Source organism: Mesoplodon densirostris, chromosome 12 (assembly GCF_025265405.1).
Source record: "Mesoplodon densirostris isolate mMesDen1 chromosome 12, mMesDen1 primary haplotype, whole genome shotgun sequence".
Classification (NCBI taxonomy): Eukaryota; Metazoa; Chordata; class Mammalia; order Artiodactyla; family Ziphiidae; genus Mesoplodon; species Mesoplodon densirostris.
The window spans coordinates 85,241,461-85,259,850 of record NC_082672.1 but is presented as its reverse complement, the minus strand read 5'-3'; the positions used below and the strand labels follow the sequence as shown (position 1 = coordinate 85,259,850).

Genomic DNA, 18,390 nt, shown 5'->3' with positions numbered 1-18,390 from the left:
GACTATACGCCCAGAGCTGCTCATCTGAACTGGGTAACACCTAAGGTTAGGTATACACAGCGATACTCCATCATCAAGTAGTTGTACTAGATACAAAATTGGGATCAAGCGGGAACTAAAAACAGAAGTAAATTTTCCTTGAACAGTTAGTTCCAACTGGAATACCACTTCTTATAAGGTTGAGGGATAGGAAACTTATGTTCTAAACCAGTGACCAATATCCGATGCTCTTTCTCCCACATCCAGAATATACAGGTTCAGGAGCCAAGGTATGAAGGTCAGACTGGGAACTCTCGATATTACATCTAATGGTTTATTGGCAAAGTGTTATTGCCATCCTTGTGGCATTGGATTTTGTCTTAGAGGTCTACATAACCACATGAAAAGGGTTCCGACCAAAGGACCAAACAATGGCTCCGTGGACTGGAAGCTGAGATTGCCACCTGGCTACATGGATTTCTTCATGCCACTGTACCAATGGCAAAAAAGAAGTTCCTGTGTTGGCTGGTGCAATTGACCGCTATGGTGGAGGAAAACAGGCATTTACAGTGCCGTGTCAGCAGGGAAGATTACATCTGGAAGCCAGGGATTGCCCTCTATTTCTGACACGTCCCAGTGGCAGAAATAAATAGATTACTACAGCAACCTCATGAGGCAAGATGACCAAAAGGTCAGATCCTTCAGGGATGAAACTCTGGGTAGATCAACTAAGTGAGGTTCTGGCTGAGGACAAAGGGAGAATGTAATTGGCAGTGGAGGGAGAAAATCAATACAAAGTATGGACTTATAACCAGTTGTAGAACCGAAGGCCATGATGGGTTACTTTATTCCTTCTTTGTGGGTATGTGTGCGTGTTTGTGTATTTTATAATTTAGTCCATGAATTACAAAGTATCAAACTAGAACTGTGACTGAACTAGCATAGGGATGATCATCACATCACACTACATCACACGAAAAGATAGAGACTGAATCCTTCCTTTTGATAAGAGGTCTACAGATTTTTGTTTCTATAGAGCACTGGTGCATTATGTTTCCACAGCACATTGCTGTTGCTATTGAGATTTGGTGGAAGTTTGAATACGGGAAAAAGGGAGTCTATGAACACTGAATAATTAGAGGAGCAGTCCACAGCAGGTAGACTGGGATCACCACTCAAATATTCTTCAAGCATGCTTCCAGTGCTGAAGAGGCTAAAACTCTCTTTTAGAGAGGGTTCTGGATATAACGTAAATGTTTGTAGTAAGTCGACCTTATGTAAGACATAGTCAGAATTACTTGAGGTGAAAGGCAGGTTGCAGGGCATCCCTTTTGAATGATGATACGGTTCCTAGAAGATGCAGCAGGATTCTGGAACAGATGGCAGAAGTGTTCCTGATTCAGGAGATTCCCGATGATGACAGAAGTGCTTTCGATCTGGGACTGGCAGCTTTGGAAACTTCTATCTCTGTGCTGCCTTGATCATGGCAGAAGCAGCAGCAACCGTGAGTCTGTGGTGTGGTTTTACAAGAAGAGATTTTAAGACGAATTTCAGAACTGTGCTTAATGTGAGCACTGATCCCAAAGATACAAGTTCAGCAGAGAAAGAGAAAAGAGTAAAGAGAACCAAGCAGAGATTCAAGAACGTGTGAAATAAAAACTCAAGGCAGATGAGCTCAGGAGCAGAATGAAGATGACTGAGGAAAGAGTCTATGTACTTGAATACAGGTCAGTAGAATTTATGCACCCTGAGGAATGAACAGAATCTCAGGGGCGCATGGGACAATACACACAGGTCTGTGAAGTGTAATTGGGATCCCGAAGGAGAAATGGGTCAGAACAGGCAGAAAATGTTTGAACAAATAATGGCTGCAAACTCCCTGAATGTGGCCAAAGACATACATTAAAGAATCTCATCCTACCCAAGCAATAAATATAAAAAGAAAAAATAAAGCCTAGGCATATCAGAGCCAAACCCTTAAAACTGTGGATAAAGAGACAAAGTTGAGAGCAATCAGAGAAAAATGACACCTTACAGGGCACATAATACAAATAACTGTGGACTTCCCATCAGAAACTAGGGTGGTTTGAAAAGACTAGATTATTATCTTTAAATTGCTGGGAAACAAAGAAATGTCAACCTAGTATTCTATATCCAGCAAAAAATCCTTCAAGAATGAAGGTAAGGGCTTCCCTGGTGGCGCAGTGGTTGAGAGTCCGCCTGCTGATGCAGGGGTCACGGGTTCGTGCCCCAGTCTGGGAGGATCCCGCGTGCCGCAGAGCGGCTGGGCCCGTGAGCCATGGCCGCTGGGCCTGCGCGTCCGGAGCCTGTGCTCTGCAGCGGGAGAGGCCGCGGCGGTGAGAGGCCCGCGTACCGCAAAAAAAAAAAAAAAAAAAAGAATGAAGGTAAAATAGATATTTTCAGATAAGAAGTAAAAGTAAGAAAATAGGCAACCGACAGAGCCACAGTAGAAGAAATGCTAAGATAAATTATTTTTATGCTTCGTAGAAATGATACTCGTGGAAAATTTGAATCTTCATGAAGAAATGAAGGACATCAAAAATGGTAACTATTTGGGTAAATATAAAAGTTTATGTCCCGCTTAATTTCTTCAAAATACAAGTAAAAATATCTACAATATTGTCTTGGACGTGGATGTAATATATGTGACAAGTATAGCATAAGAAATAAGGGAATGAGCCAATGGTCAATTTATCGCCTCTCAGCTCCAAACTCACCCTTCAACATATGATCAGCGATAGCAGACACCCATTCTTTTAAATATCTCTCCTTGACATGAGCAACACAGTAGGTTTCTCAGCAGAGGATGCTGAGAAAGGATTAACTGCAGGAGAAAGAAGGTTTCCTGCTGGTTCTGGCTGCTGCACAGCGGGCCGGCGGCGTGGATGGGAGGACACCTGGTGGAGCTCAGCCCCAGCTGCCCATCCAGAACATGAGAACCCCTGAAGACCTTGCAAGCTCACCCTAGCCTGGCGATAATCCTCCCACAACCCTCTCTCCACAGAAACCAGCAGCCTGAAGTCCTCCTGCCCTGGATGCCTTCTGCAGGCATCAGGGTGGCTCGTCTGCAAGCCCAGAAGGTTCCTGCCAAGCTGACCCTTCCTCTGTGGCTTTCCTGTGACCTGGAGGGTTTCCTCTGAGCCCCCACTCCCTGTGTACACTCACTCCACTAATTGCTGACCACCTGAATCCTGCTGCGTGAAAATACAACATATCGACACTCGTGTAATACCGCTGAAGATGCTCTTGGAGGCAAATTTAGGGGGGAAGCACAGGAAGAAAAGCCTAAATCAAAGTAACTGATCGTTCACTATTTCTTACCTTCATTCATCTGGAAAGCAGAAGCTAAGCTGCCTTTGAGGGCCTTAGAGATTACATTGCCCACCTCTCATCAGCCAACACTGACTTTTGCAATTTGATCTTTTTTTTTTTTTTGGATAACAGCTCTCCATTTGCCACCCCTCCCCCAACAGCCCCTGGCAACCACTAATCTACATTCTGTCTCTACTCTGTCTCTATAGATTTACCTATCTGGACATTTCATGTAATAGAATGATACTACAGGTGGTGTTCGTGTCTGACTCGTGCCATTTAGAATATTTTTTTTGAAGTTCATAAATTCTGTAGCATGTATCAGTATGCCATTCTTTTTATTTATTTATTTATTTTTTTCGGTATGCGGGCCTCTCACTGTTGTGGCCTCTCCCGTTGCGGAGCACAGGCTCCGGACGCGCAGGCTCCGGACGCGCAGGCTCAGCGGCCATGGCTCACGGGCCCAGCCGCTCCGCGGCATATGGGATCCTCCCAGACCGGTGCACGAACCCGTATCCCCTGCATCGGCAGGCGGACTCTCAACCACTGTGCCACCAGGGAGGCCCAGTATGCCATTCTTTTTAATGGCCAAATCATAGTCCATTGTATTTATGAATATACTATTTTTGTTTATCCACCCATCAACTGATGGACATTTGGGTTGTTTCCATTTTTTGGCTATTAGGAATATTGATGCTATGAACATTCATGTGCATGTTTTTAGATAGATACATGTTTCAACTCTCTTGAACACATACCTAGGAGTGGAACTGCTCAGTAACATGATAACTCTATATTTAACTTTTTGAGGAAATGCCAAACTGTTTTTCAAAGTGACTACACCATTTTATATGCCCACCAGCCATGGACAATGATGAGTTTCTCCACATCCTTGTTCCATCCTCATCAACACCTGCCATCTTTTTTATTTTAGCCATCCTACTGGATGCGAACTGGTATCTCATTGTGCTTTTGGTTTCTACTTCCCTGAAGGACTAATGCTTCTGAGCATCTTTTCATGTTGTTTATTGGCCATCTGTATATTTCCTTTGCAGAAATATCTACTCAACTCATTTGCCTATCTTTATTGGTTTATGTATCTTTTTTTATATTGAGTTTTAAGAGTTCCTTATATAGTCTGGATATAGGTCCCGTATCAGATATATGACTTGCAAAAATTTTCTCCCATTCTGTGGGATGTCTATTTTCCTGTTATCATTAATAGCACAAAAGTTTATTTATTTTTTGTCTTTTGGCATCTCTGTGTTTGGTTTCACATCTAAGAAACAAATGCCTAGCCCTAGGTCAGAAATAATTACTCCTATGTTTGCTCCTCAGAATTTACAGTTTTAGTTCTCTAACCTACAATCCATTTTGAGTTAGTTTTGGTATATGGTCCATTTGCATGTGGATATGCAGTTGTTCCAGGACCATTTGTTGAAAAAACTATCTTTACCACACTGAATTGCTTTAGTACCCTTGCTGAAATCAACTGTCTACAAATTTAAGGGTTTACTGACAGATCCTCAATTCTATTACATTAATATATATACGTATCCTTAACCCTTACTCTTTGCTATAGATTTGTAGCAAGTTTTGTATTTAGGACATGTGAATCCTCAAACTTTGTTCTCCTTTTTGAAGATTATTTTGGTTATTCTGGGCCCTTTTTTTTTTTTTTTTTTTTTTTTTTTTTGCGGTACACAGGCCTCTCACTGTTGCGGCCTCTCCCGTTGTGGAGCACAGGATCCGGATGCTCAGGCCCAGCCGCCATGGCTTACGGGCCCAGCCGCTCCGTGGCACGTGGGATCCTCCCAGACCAGGGCATGAACCCGTGTCCCCTGCATCAGCAGGCGGACTCTCAACCACTGCACCACCAGGGAAGGCCTCTGGGTCCTTTTTATTTCCATGTGAACTTTAGTGTCAGCTTGTCAATTTCTGCAAACAAATGTGGCTGGGATTTTAGTAGGGATTGTGTGGGATCTCTAGATCAATTTGAGGAATATTACCATCTTAAAAATATAAATAATGAAATATTTTTCTCTTTGATTTCTTTCAACAATGTCTGGTAGTTTTTAGCAAGGATATCTTGTACTTCTCTTGATAATTCATTCCTAAGTATTTTGTTATTTTCATGCTAATATAAACAGAATTATCTTAATTTCATTTTAGAATCAAATCACTTTTTGAATATGTATTTTATATATAACTTCCCTTAATATATATTTTTCTTAAACATGTGCAAGAAACTTGGGTTAGAAACAACTAAATTATCAATACATTCTTCCTATAGTATATAAGATACATCAATAAACCTAAGAATTGTGGGTGGGAAGCAAAAAAAATTACATACAGCATCTCCTTTGGTTCCCTTTTTGCTTCAAAAAAAATTAACTTCAGCCATTAAAGATAGGAAATGAAATTTGTAACAGAATTATATCATCAAAGTGGTACTGCTGTGTAGCATTTTCATGAATATTTGGGATATACAATACTATGGATTCTGTAATCATCTCTATATTCTCTAAAATGTCCATCACCTAACCTCTCAGGAGGCTCCCATAACTTGGGGTGTAACTTGCCTATCCCTCTGCTGCTGCTATAGCTACTACTAGGATACTTACAACTATTACTACTACTATCCCCACCTCTGAGAGGTGAGATAATCTGGTCACTAAGAGTTCAGACTCTGAAGCCAGACGCCTGTTCAAAACTTGACTCTGCAAAGTACTCCCTATGTGACCATTGGGAAGTTACCACACTTCTCTGCATCTCAGTTTTCTCACTTGTAAAAGGGGGATAAGAAGAGTTAAAGTTTCATAGGCTTGTTTTGAAAAATAGATGAGTTAATACACATAGGTACTTGTAACAGTGCTTGGCACGTAGAAATGCCCAATAAATGTCAGCTATTTTCAACTCCAAGAAAAGAAGATAACAAAATGGAAGTATGGAAATGTCTTTCTTTCATCCCACCTGCAGCTTTATGAAGCGCTTACATCTCCTCTACCCTATTTCTTCTCTCAAAGAGAAGTGAAGGAATGACTGGGCTCTGGACTGAAGTGCCAAAGAAGGAACAGGCTGGGTGAAGAAATAACAGGATCTGTGCCTTTGGCTTTAGCTCTCAGGGAACATCATGTCTTTGTGACTGCAGTGATAAGAGACTCTCAGAGGGTGCCTATCTCCTGACTAAGAGTACACCCCAGTTAAAAAAAAAAAAAAAGAGGGCTTCCCTGGTGGCGCAGTCGTTGAGAGTCCGCCTGCCGATGCAGGGGACGCGGGTTCGTGCCCCGGTCCGGGAAGATCCCACATGCTGCGGAGCGGCTGGGCCCGTGAGCCATGGCCGCTGAGCCTGCGCGTCCGGAGCCTGTGCTCCGCAACGGGAAAAGCCACAACAGTGAGAGGCCCGTGCAAAAAAAAAAAAAAAAAAAAAAAGGGAAAAAGGGTGACAATGAGGAGGAACAAGGTATGGCCAAGAATGCCTAGATCAAGCACTATTGTTGGCCAGAGATATGCACATATGCCTGACACAGGTACATCCCAGTCCTTTAAGGCAACGTTACAGGTAGGCCTTCATTATAGTAGGGCTTTTGCTCTAAAGACAGTGCATAGGTCTGTGGGCAGAATTCTGGAAATCTTCTCCTCAGAGGTGCCACTAAGGAGAAATCTACAAACTAGAGCTTAGCAGGTTTCCAAAGGAGAGACCTAGTGTTGGATAACACTGGTCGGCGGGAGGAATAACTCCAACCAAGTGTGTTTAGAAAGACAGTAATAGTAGACAAGTTCAGACCTTGTCAGAAGAACAGCAAGAAGTGACAGGCACCCTGGCAATCAAGTTCAATACAAGAAAGAAGGGTCTGAGAAGAGGTCATGTTTGAAAATCCATGATCAGCTGTACACTGCAGGATCTCAGTTTTGAGGATAAAGTAAGAAATTGGGAAGGCTGACAATGCAGGGAACCAAGCAGAGAGAAATAAGACAGGAACTCAGTTCCCATGCCTGCCAGACACGGGCAAAGCACAAAATATGCTTACTGGGATTAGAATATGAGGTCTGCAGTTCTAGAAGCACTACTGATTTGAGATGAAATTATCCAGGGCTCCTCAAATCCTCGCCATGGAACAGCTGAGAGCCCAGGGCTTGAGGAAAAGTTAAGCACACAGATATGGGTCAACTGACTGCTGGGGAAATAGGTAGAAGGGGCAACGTCCCACTATGTGAAGACGCTCAAATACTTCGTGTGTCATGGAGCTTCAAAATAAAGCAAGGCTTTAAAAACAATCAAAAGGTAGGCAAACGTTTGATTAAGTTTAGGGCAAGGAGTAAAAAATGGTGGTACAGGGCTAACAGATGACCAAAAAAAACCCTATGCATTTACTTCCCATTTTTCCCATTCAAAGGGATGATCTTCAATCTGGAGATAATAAAAAATAGTATAAATAGAAGATAATATAATGCAGAATTAGAAGTTCAAATTCAGTGATTACTGGGTAGAGCAGATGTAAGTGCTTTGTAAAGCTTCAGATGTGATTAAAAAAGACATACTGTGAGAACTGAACTACTTGAACTGAGCTCAAAGTTTAAAGAATTTTATCCTAAAGTACACAAGGTACTTGTAAATATGACTGATAATATATTCATGGTAACTGTTGAAAAATCAGAAAAAAGGCCCTAAGGAATAGAAATGGGCAAGTGACACACGGATTTAAAAAAATATGAGAGTAGACGTCTTGATTCATAGAATAATATATATGTGGATACTGGGACAATTCTAGACATTACTATGCTGAATTTTTTTTTTTTTTTTTTTTGCGGTACGTGGGCCTCTCACTGTTGTGGCCTCTCCCGCTGCGGAGCACAGGCTCCAGAGGCGCAGGCTCAGCGGCCATGGCTCACGGGCCCAGCCGCTCCACGGCATGTGGGATCTTCCCAGACCGGGGCACAAACCCGTGTCCCCTGCATCGGCAGGCGGACTCTCAACCACTGCGCCACCAGGGAAGCCCTGGTAACATTTTTAATGAATAATCTGAACAAAATCTTGCAAATCAAAATTTAAACTATGTAATACTGGAACAGACAGTTAGTGCTGTGGTAGCAAAATCAAGATTCAAATGAACTCCCTCAGCTACAATAACTAGCCCTAATTAAGTGAAATTTAATAGGGATATGTGAAAAGTTATGTTTATTTAAATTCCTATAACTGGTGAAAACAATAATTGTAACTATAGATATTGGAAATATCTTTTTTTATTATGCTAAGTACCTACTCAGGTTGGTGCTAAGGACAATTAACATCCAGAAGAATCCAAAAGGTCCCAAAAGGGAACAGTGATACCTTCATAAAGGTCTTCATATTTCCTATAAGATTTCTCACATAGGCTCAGACATGGGCTAGGCAGTGATTTCTGTTAGACTTTGTCATTTTGTTCAAGCCAATGTGACTGAGAATCTGGAAGGATGTGGCACCCTACCCAATAAACTTTAAAACAGCCATCTGCCTATATGAGGAGTGGATCTTGCTTATTTATGAAACTTCTCAAAGGCAGCAGATTAACTGAACAAAATTTCATTTCCTTATCACTGGGGACTGTGTGACATTTGAATGGAAGTCAGAAGTAAATAATAATAATAACATGGCATTTTATACGCTCAAAAGGATCTGAGCGGGTTGTAGAAACTCTATGCTTTGTCATTTATTCAAATGGTTCCTATCCTTGAGTCACTGACATGTGTTTAAAGATGTACATGCTAGTAAGAGATACATCATATCACACTTCGCAAAAGAATAACAGCAAACATGTGAGTGCTAGCAAGTTCACACTGAATTCTGGGAAACAATCTGAAGAAAACAGTTTGAGATCAAAGGCACATAATTATCACTGAATAACCAAACAAGTAGTAGAGATTGGTTATATGGAAGGACTGCCTTGGATAGGCATTAGGATGCTGAACCACGCCTTCTATTTCTATGATATCTATTTGTATAACTCTACTAATGAAGGAAACTAAGTTAAACCAACTAAAAATGTCTATTAGAACAACAAGAACTATGCTAGTTTCTTCTGCCTAAGAATTTAGGCAAAAGAGTTGGGATACTCCATTTAGTATCCTGACAACACTGATAATGGCATTCCCCATTTTTAAAAGAATTTGAAAAATGTGGCAATTAAGACTCAAAAATGTTAAGGTTACATGGTGAGTGGTAGAGTCTAATACTAGATTTAGATTTTTTTTTTTCAACTTGAATGCCTATTATCTCTGCTGCCAGTAAAGTAAAACTTACAGGATAACATGGCAACAGAGTAGCAGAAAATAATATCAGTAAAAATACACTGCAATTTATTAAGCTTTTATGTTGCATTATGCACAATGCTTAGTGTCTATATATTATATCATTTAATCCTCAAAACAATCCTAGGAGGAGGTGTAATCTCAATCTAAATAATAGGAATTTGGTTGAGAGAGAGTAGTCTGTTCAAAGTTAGATCAAATACACATTAGAATCAGAATTGTCTTGTGCTCTTAACCATTGCATACCTAAAGCTATCATATCCCAATCTCTCATGGAGGCATAATTAATCTGAATGCCTCCAAGAGCATTTGTGGAGAATGTTTAACCACTTGCCATATTTTGGTAAGAATGTTATTACCACTTTGAATTAAAGATACAATTGCTGGACTATAAAGTATTGACTTCTGTTACTAGACCAACACTGGAAACAAGCTGAACTGTAAGGGAAAAGAGACTCAAATACACAGGTACAGATGGTATCAGCCCTAAATCTGGGTGGACAATGCACTGATAATTGTTTCCTACTTCCTGAAACATCTAACATTATATTTTACCCCTTTATTTCCCTAGTATTCTACAGTTAACATGCATTAATTATATAAAACAAGAAAACCAAAGTCTACGTAGAACAAAAAATATATATTCTAGGGAATGTTACTCCAGGAAAGCTGGGGAAATAAACAGGTACGAAAACCCTCTTCCCATAAATGTTACAAGCACACCTATGAAACTTCTGAAATAACCAAAATATTCAGCAATATAAACTGTAGCTATTAATATAAATCTGTATTATCAGAATGGAGGTGACCACAGTAGTCAAGCAATTTAGAGGTAGAAATGTGCAGAGAATTGACCTCTGGAACTAACCACGGCTTTACACAAACCATATGAAGGGCCCTGCCACCGCCCTAGCCCTTCAAGATCTCAGCAGTGCCGACCTGTGGAAGAGAAGCTGTTTTACAAAGATCTTAGAACTTCAGCACAACAAGAGTGACGGTAAGCAATCCAAACTCAATCGAAAGTAAATCACAGTAAAAAATTTTCAAGGCTCTCACTCATATGAAAAAATATATACTACAAAAGTAAATATGTTGTACAGTTTAGAGTAAAAGTTACTGCTGCAATTAATTACATAAAATGATTTTTTTTAAACTGCATGTGTTAAGATTTCCTATGAGGTAGGAGATTATTCATGAAAATGCCATGATTCTAAAGAATAGGACACAACAAAATTAAAGCTATAATAGTCAAAAGTAAATGGTCATACATTCATTCATTCTTTATAGCAAACTTTGACTGAGTGTAGACCTTGTGCAAATGACTGAGCTAGTCCCCAATGTCACTTAGAATTCAATAAAGAATAAAATAAGATTACTTTTGCTTTAGTGGTTACTTCTGCCTATGGTGGGCAAGATAATTTAAAAAGCTTTCAAAATGCAATCCGATTTAATCCTGATGTGAAAGGATTCTTTCCAAAAAGTTTAAAACGTGACTCCTACAAATTTGGAGTGAACACATCAGTGGTGTATTTGTATCATTAATGAGGGTAAAGAACATTTGAGGAATTGAGCATTGGCTTTAAAGAAAGAATACTGTAATAAGACTGCTAGGTTAGATACAAAACTGGTTAATACCTTACAGAATAAATCCCTAACGTAACCTCCAGGCTAATCTTTTTCTTTTCTTTTTATAAGGTTTGAGAGAGTTTATGCATTTATGCATTAACACAAATGGCTGTGCCTAGTAGGGCTTATCTTTTCAACTGTACAGAATTATTTGCATCTATACTAGACAAGAATCAATGTATTAATACAGAACTTTACAGAGTCAGGGCTCTGATGAAGTACATTCCCAGACATTTCAATACTCCTTGGGTTATCCTATTAGACAAGGCCCTAGTATGTCACTAAGAGGATGATCAGCCAACCTCTTGTCTTATTTCTAGCTCTTGATAATGTATCTTAACACTAGATAAAGCAGTATATTTTAATGCACTGTTGAATTCTTAAGAAAGAAAGAGGGATCCTCAGAGGCCAAAAGACAAAGAGGAAATAAAGAGAAAAAAGATGAAATCAGACAATTAATTTTTAGAAATGGATAAGCTGGGACTGCCTTGTCAGTAAACAAGTACTAACAGCACAGAATTCTCAACTAATGACTGGGCACTTCTGATGCAAGCGAAAGCCTGAGATTCCCTAGATTAAGTCTAAAGGGTTAAAGTACTAATGAAAGGCATCCTGGGAAACATCTACTAGCAAAAGAAACTTCCAAATTAGTAATAATCATACCAGTGGAAGAACTAGTAATAATCATCTCTAAGGACGTGCAAAGTCAGCTATGTCTACATGGGGTCTGCAGTTCAAATTTATACTACTGAGTATTCCAGGACCCCAAGCTGAGAAAGGCAGCTAATTTCTTCTGGCAACTAGAAGATGCAAATATAAAAACACTTTTTTTCTAGCTTTACTGAGATATAATTGATATATAATCTTGTGTATGTTTCAGATATATAATTTGATGATTTGATGCACTTACATATTGTGAAATGATTACCACTGTAGGGTTAGTGAACACCTCCATCACCTCACATAATCACCGTTTCTTTTTCTGTAGTAAAAGTTTAAGATCTACTCTCTTAGCATCTTTCAAGTATATAATACAATATGATTAACTATAATCACCATGCTGTACATTAGATCCCTAGAACTTGTTCATGTTATAGCTGAAAGTCTGTACCCCTTGACCAACATCTCCCAGTTTCTTCCACCCAACAGCCCTTCATAAACACCATTCTACTCTCTTTCTATGAGTTCAGCTTTTTTAGAATTCACTTCTAAGTGATATCATATGGCATTTGTCTTTCTCTGACTTATTTCACTTTGCATACTGCCCTCAAGCTCCACCCATGTTGTCAAAAATGGCAGGATTTCCTTCTTTCTTGTGACTGAATAATATTCCATTATATGTATATATGCCACATCATCTTTACCCATTCATCTATAGACAGACACTTATGTTGTTTCCTTCCTTATCTTGGCCATTATGAATAATGCTACAATGAACATAGGAATAAGGATCTCTTTGAGATCCTGATTTCATTTCCTTTGGATATATAACCAGAAGTGGAATTGCTGGATCATATAGTAGTTCCAATTTTAATTTTTTGAGGAACCTCCATACTATTTTCCCTACTGGCTGTACATTTTACATTCCCACCAACAGTGCACCAGGGCCCCTTTCTCTACATCCTCATCAACATTTATCTCTTGCCTTTTTTATGACAGCTGTTCTAACACATGTAAGGTGATATCTCCTTGTGGTTTTGTTTTGCATTTGCCTGTTGATTTGTGATACTGAGCGTTCTTTCATGTACCTGTTGGTCACGCTTATGCCTTCTTTGGAAAAATGCCTGTTCAGTTCCTCTGCCCAGTTTTAAACAGATTGTATGTTTTTTTGTTATTCAGTTGTACAAGTTCTTTATTTTCTCCCATTCTGTAGGTTGCCTTTTCATTTTGGTGATTCTTTCTTTTGCTGTGCAGAAGCTTTGAAGTTTGATGTAGTCCCACTTGTTGAATTTTGCTTTCGTTGCATGTGCTTTGGTGTCATATCCAAAAAAATCACTGCCAAGACCAATGTTAAAGAGCTTCTTCCCTGTTTTCTCCCAGGAATTTTATAGTGTTAGCTCTTATGTTTAAACCTTTAATCCATTTCAAATTAATATTTGTGAGTGGTATAAGATAGGACTTAGGGGTCTGATTTCATTTTTCTGCATGTGGTTATACAGTTTTCCCAATACAATTTGTTGAAGAGACTATCCTTTCCCCATTGAGTGCTCTTGCCTCCCTTGTCAAATATTAGTTGACCATATATGTGGAGGATTTAATTCAGCTCTGTATTCTGTTCCATTGGTCTATGTGTCTATTTTTATGACAGAACCATACTGTTTTAATTACTATAGCTTTGTAGCATGGTTTGGAAATGTGTGATGCCTCCAGCTTTGTACTTTTTTCTTAGGATTGTTTTGGTTATTTGGGGTCTTTTGTGGTTCCATAAGAATTTTAGGATTGGGGTTTCTATTTCTGTGAAAAATGCCATTTGAATTTAATAGGGATGCCATTCAATCTATAGATGGTTTTGGGTAGTATGGACATTTTAACAACATTAATTTTTTTCTGAGCAATGAATATAGAATATTTTTCTATTTATTTGTATCTTAACTTCTTTCTCCAACATCTTTAAGTTTTCAGTGTACAGATTTTTCACTTCCTTGGTTATACTTATTCCAAACTATTTTTTTGTTTAATTTATTTCTGGCTGTGTTGGGTCTTTGTTGCTGTGCAAGGGCTTTCTCTAGTTGTGGCGAGCAGGGGCTACTCTTCATTGTGGTGCACGGGCTTCTCATTGTGGTGAATTCTCTCATTGTGGAACATGGGGTCTAGGCACACAGGCTTCAGTAGTTGTGGTGTACAGGCTCCGTAGTTATGGCTTGCAGGCTCTAGAGCACAGGCTCAGTAGTTGTGGTGCACGGGCTCAGTTGCTCCGTGGCAGGTGGGATCTTCCCAGACTAGGGCTCAAACCCATGTCCCTAACATTGGCAGGCAGATTCTTAACCACTGTGCCACCAGGGAAGTCTCCAAAGTATTTTAATGTATAATACATTTGGGAGTGCTCCAGCCTCTTCAATTATTTGGAAGACTTTGAGACAGATTGGCATTAATTCCTTAAACATTTGGTAGAATTCACCAGAGAAACTACTACAAAACCACTCTTGAGGAAAACATTCCCAACTTAGTTCTTCAGGATAAACACAGATTAAATTCAAATATGGGCTTATAATAAAAACTGACCAAATAAACTTGAAAATAAGCCATCATCCATTAAACAGCAATAACAACGTAACAAATTTGGATCTCTGACGACTTCAGACATAACTAGATTTATGAAATATAGGCTATAAAATAACTATGAATGAAACGATGAGATTTGAAAAAATAAAAGTAACTGAAGCTGAAAAATAAAATATTAAAATTATACACAGTTAATGAGAGAAATAGCAGTTTAGTCACAATTAAAGGGAAAGGTAGCAAGTTAGAAATGGATATAAAGAAATCATCCAGAATATAGAAATATAAAAAATAGAAGATATTTTTTGGCCATGACATGGCTTGTGGAATCTTATTTGCCTGACCAGGGATTGAACCTGGGCCACAGCAGTGAAAGAACTGAGTCCTAACCAGTGGACCACCAGGGTATTCCCAAGAAAGGATGTTTAATATGTGAATAGAGGTTAAGAGACATAGAGAATAGAATGACAAGATATATGTTTATAGAGTTTTGCTTTTTTTTTTTTTTTTGTGGTACGTGGGCCTCTCACTGTTGTGGCCTCTCCCGTTGCGGAGCACAGGCTCCGGACGCACAAGCTCAGCGGCCAAGGCTCACGGGCACAGCCACTCCACGGCATGTGGGATCCTCCCGGACCGGGGCACAAACCCGCATCCCCTGCATCGGCAGGCAGACTCTCAACCACTGTGCCACCAGGGAAGCCCCTGCTTTTTCTTTTAAAGAGAGAAATCTGGACAGGAAACAATATAGGAAAATATAAAGGAAGAAAGTTTTCCAGGCATAAGGAACAACAAGAATTTATAGATAAGGGAAGCATAACATATACTAACAGAAAAGAACAGACTGACAACATAATTCCTCAATAGCAACAATTAAAGCCGTAAGTCTTTGGTATATTATCTTCAAGATGCCTAGAAATAACTGTGTACCTAGCAGAACTATTCTTCAAGAACAAAGAGAAAATAAGACAATTTTAATGACTAAAACATGATTTCAACACTTAACTGTACTGAAGGCAACTCTGAAGGTTGGACTTAAAGAAAAAGGAAAATGGTCCCAGGAGTCTCTTTTTGTTTAGTATTCTGAAGAGGTCTGTTTCCCTTTTCTTATGTCTATTTATTTAAAAGTTTTTTTTAGACATACTTTTATATTCATTTTAACCTGCATCAAAAGAAAGCTTATCCCAATACTGACATTCATTGGATGTGTTAAGTAAAGCCACACACTGCATAGTGAGAAAAGGGATAACATGGTAAAAAAATTAAATAAGGCTTATGTTCTCAGAAAGCTCAGTAAAAAGCAAACACAAACTTAAATAATACATGGAGGAAATAAATGAAGAAAAGAAAATAAGAAAAGCAGGTACATATAAAGGTTAGATATTGTGAAAATCAGACTTTCTTGAAGAAGAAAACAGAACAAATGAATCAGAATAAATTCTCAAAGCTCAAAGTAAATAAATCTTCCTAGAAAAAAACAAAAGATCAGATATAGGAAACTGAAGGACCTCTTCTTCCAAATAAAATCGATACACTGAAACCAACACCAAGATATATGTAGGAAATATTAAATCCCAGTTAAAAAGAAAGGCTCTTATTATTTCCTTCCTAAGCAGTTGTTGGATCTCTTTAATGGAGGAAAGCTACCAGCCAATTTCCAGTTCTCAAGCATCACTTAAAAGTATTTCCCACATCACAGGTTAATGTATTCATAGGGGGAAGACAAGGGCAAAGTGAAGAAAACTTTGGATGGAAAGAACTTGGGGTGATCAATGGTTAAATATAGACAGCCTTTTGGGGAAGAGCCTGGACTCTAGAGCAGGAGCTCGCACCTCTTCATTCTTTGATCCATGAGTAAAGCTTTCCTTTGCTTCTGAACTGAACTTGGTCTCACTGTACTGACACAAGCAACACCAGACAGAAGGACCAACTCAAGAGGATCCCATGAGACTACTGCATTTATTTTTCTCAAGTTTGTTTTTCCCTTCAGAGAAGATCTCTTAACAAGCATGAGCACCAAAAGTACTTGTTTTTGGCTTTAATCTTCACTAGCTCTTTAAAAGAGCCATTACAGGGGAGAGACATTCAAGATGGCGGAGGAGTAAGATGTGGAGATGACCTTGCTCCCCATAAGTACATCAAAGATACATCTACATGTGGAACAACTCCTACAAAACACTTACTGAACATTGGTAGAAGACCTCAGACTTCCTCAGAGGCAAGAAAATCCCCACGTACCTGGGCAGGGCAAAAGGAAAAAACAGAGAGAAAAGAATAGGGACAGGACCCGCACCTCTGGGAGGGAGCTGTGAAGGAGGAAAAGTTTCCACACACTAGGAAACCCCTTCACTGGCGGGGATGGGGGGAAGCTTCAGAGCCACGAAGGAAACGCAGCAACAGGGGTGCGGAGGGCAAAGTGGAGAGATTCCTGCACAAAGGATTGGTGCCGACCGGCACTCACCAGTCTGAGAGGCTTGTCTGCTCACCTGCCGGGGCAGGTGGGGGGTGGGAGCTGAGGCTCAGGCTTTGGAGGTCAGACCCCAGGGAGAGGACTGGGGTTGGCGGCATGAACACAGCCTGAAGGGGGCTAGTGCGCCACAGCTAGCCAGGAGTGTGTTTGGGACAAAGACTGGACCTGTGGAGAAGCAAAAGACCTTTGTTTTGGGGGTGCGCAAGGAGAGGGGAATCCTTCCCAGTGTGCCCACAGAAGCAGAGCATCAACTAAGTGAGCTCCAGAGATGGGTGCGAGCCGCGGCTATCAGCTTAGACCCCAGAGATGGGCATGAAATACCAAGGCTGCTGCTGCTGCCACCAAGAATCCTGTATGCAAGCACAGGTCAATATCCACAACATCGCAGGAGCCTGTGCAGCCCGCCACTGCAAGGGTCCTAGGAACCAGGGACAACTTCCCCGGGAGAACACACAGCGCACCTGAGGCTACTGAAACGTCACTCTGGCCTCTGCTGCCTCAGGCTTGCTCCGCAGTTCAACTGGACAACTGTACCCCTCCCTCTCCCTGGCCTGAGTGAGCAAGAGCCCCCTAATCAGCTGCTGCTCTAACCTCCTACCGTCTGGGCGGGTAAGACTCCTGCAGGCAGCCTACACACAGAGGCGGGGCCAAATCCAAAGCTGAACCCCAGGAACTGTGTGAACAAAGAAGAGAAAGGGAAATCTCTCCATGCAGCCTCCATGCAGACTCAGGAGCAGCAGATTAAATCCCCACAATCAATTTGATAAACCCTGAATCTGAAGAATACCTGAATAGACAACGAATGTTCCCAAAACTGAGGTGGTAGACTTTGGGAGCAACTGTAGAGTTGGGGTTGCCTTCTGTATCTGATTTGTTTCTGGCTTTTTATTTATCTTAGTATAGTATTCAGTGCTTTTTATCATTGGTGGATTTGTTTATTGATTTGGTTGCTCTCTTCCTTTATATATATATATATATACATATATATATATATATATATATATATATATATATATAGTGTTTTTCCTTTTTCTCTTTTTTTGAGTGTCTATGTGTAAGCTTCTTTGTGTGATTTTGTCTGTAGAGGTTTGCTTACAAACCTAGGGTTGTCCTAGGGTTCTGTCTGTTCTCTTTTGTTTGTTTCTTTCTTTTCTCTCTTCCTTTTCTTCAGAGCAATGTAGCTGGCAGGGTCCTTGATGCTCCAGCCAGGTGTCAGGCCAGAGACTTCGAGGTGGGAGGGCCACATCCAGGACACTGGACCACCAGAAACCTCCCGGCCCCACGTAATATCAATCGGTGAGAGCTCTCCCAGAGATCTTCATCTAAACACAAAGACCCAGCTGCACCCAAGGGCCAGCAAGCTCCAGTGATGAACGCCCCATGCAAAACAACTAACAAGACAGGAATACAACCACACTCATTAGCAGAGAGGCTGCCTAAAGTCATACTAAGTTCAAAGAAACTCCAAAACACATCAC

At 40.2% G+C, this 18,390-nt stretch overlaps 1 protein-coding gene across 1 annotated transcript in view; it reads right to left on the bottom strand.

The window, feature by feature from the left end:
* MEI4 (meiotic double-stranded break formation protein 4) overlaps nt 1–18,390 on the bottom strand; it is a 185,308-nt gene that overhangs the window by 55,754 nt on the left and 111,164 nt on the right. The window lies entirely within an intron of this gene.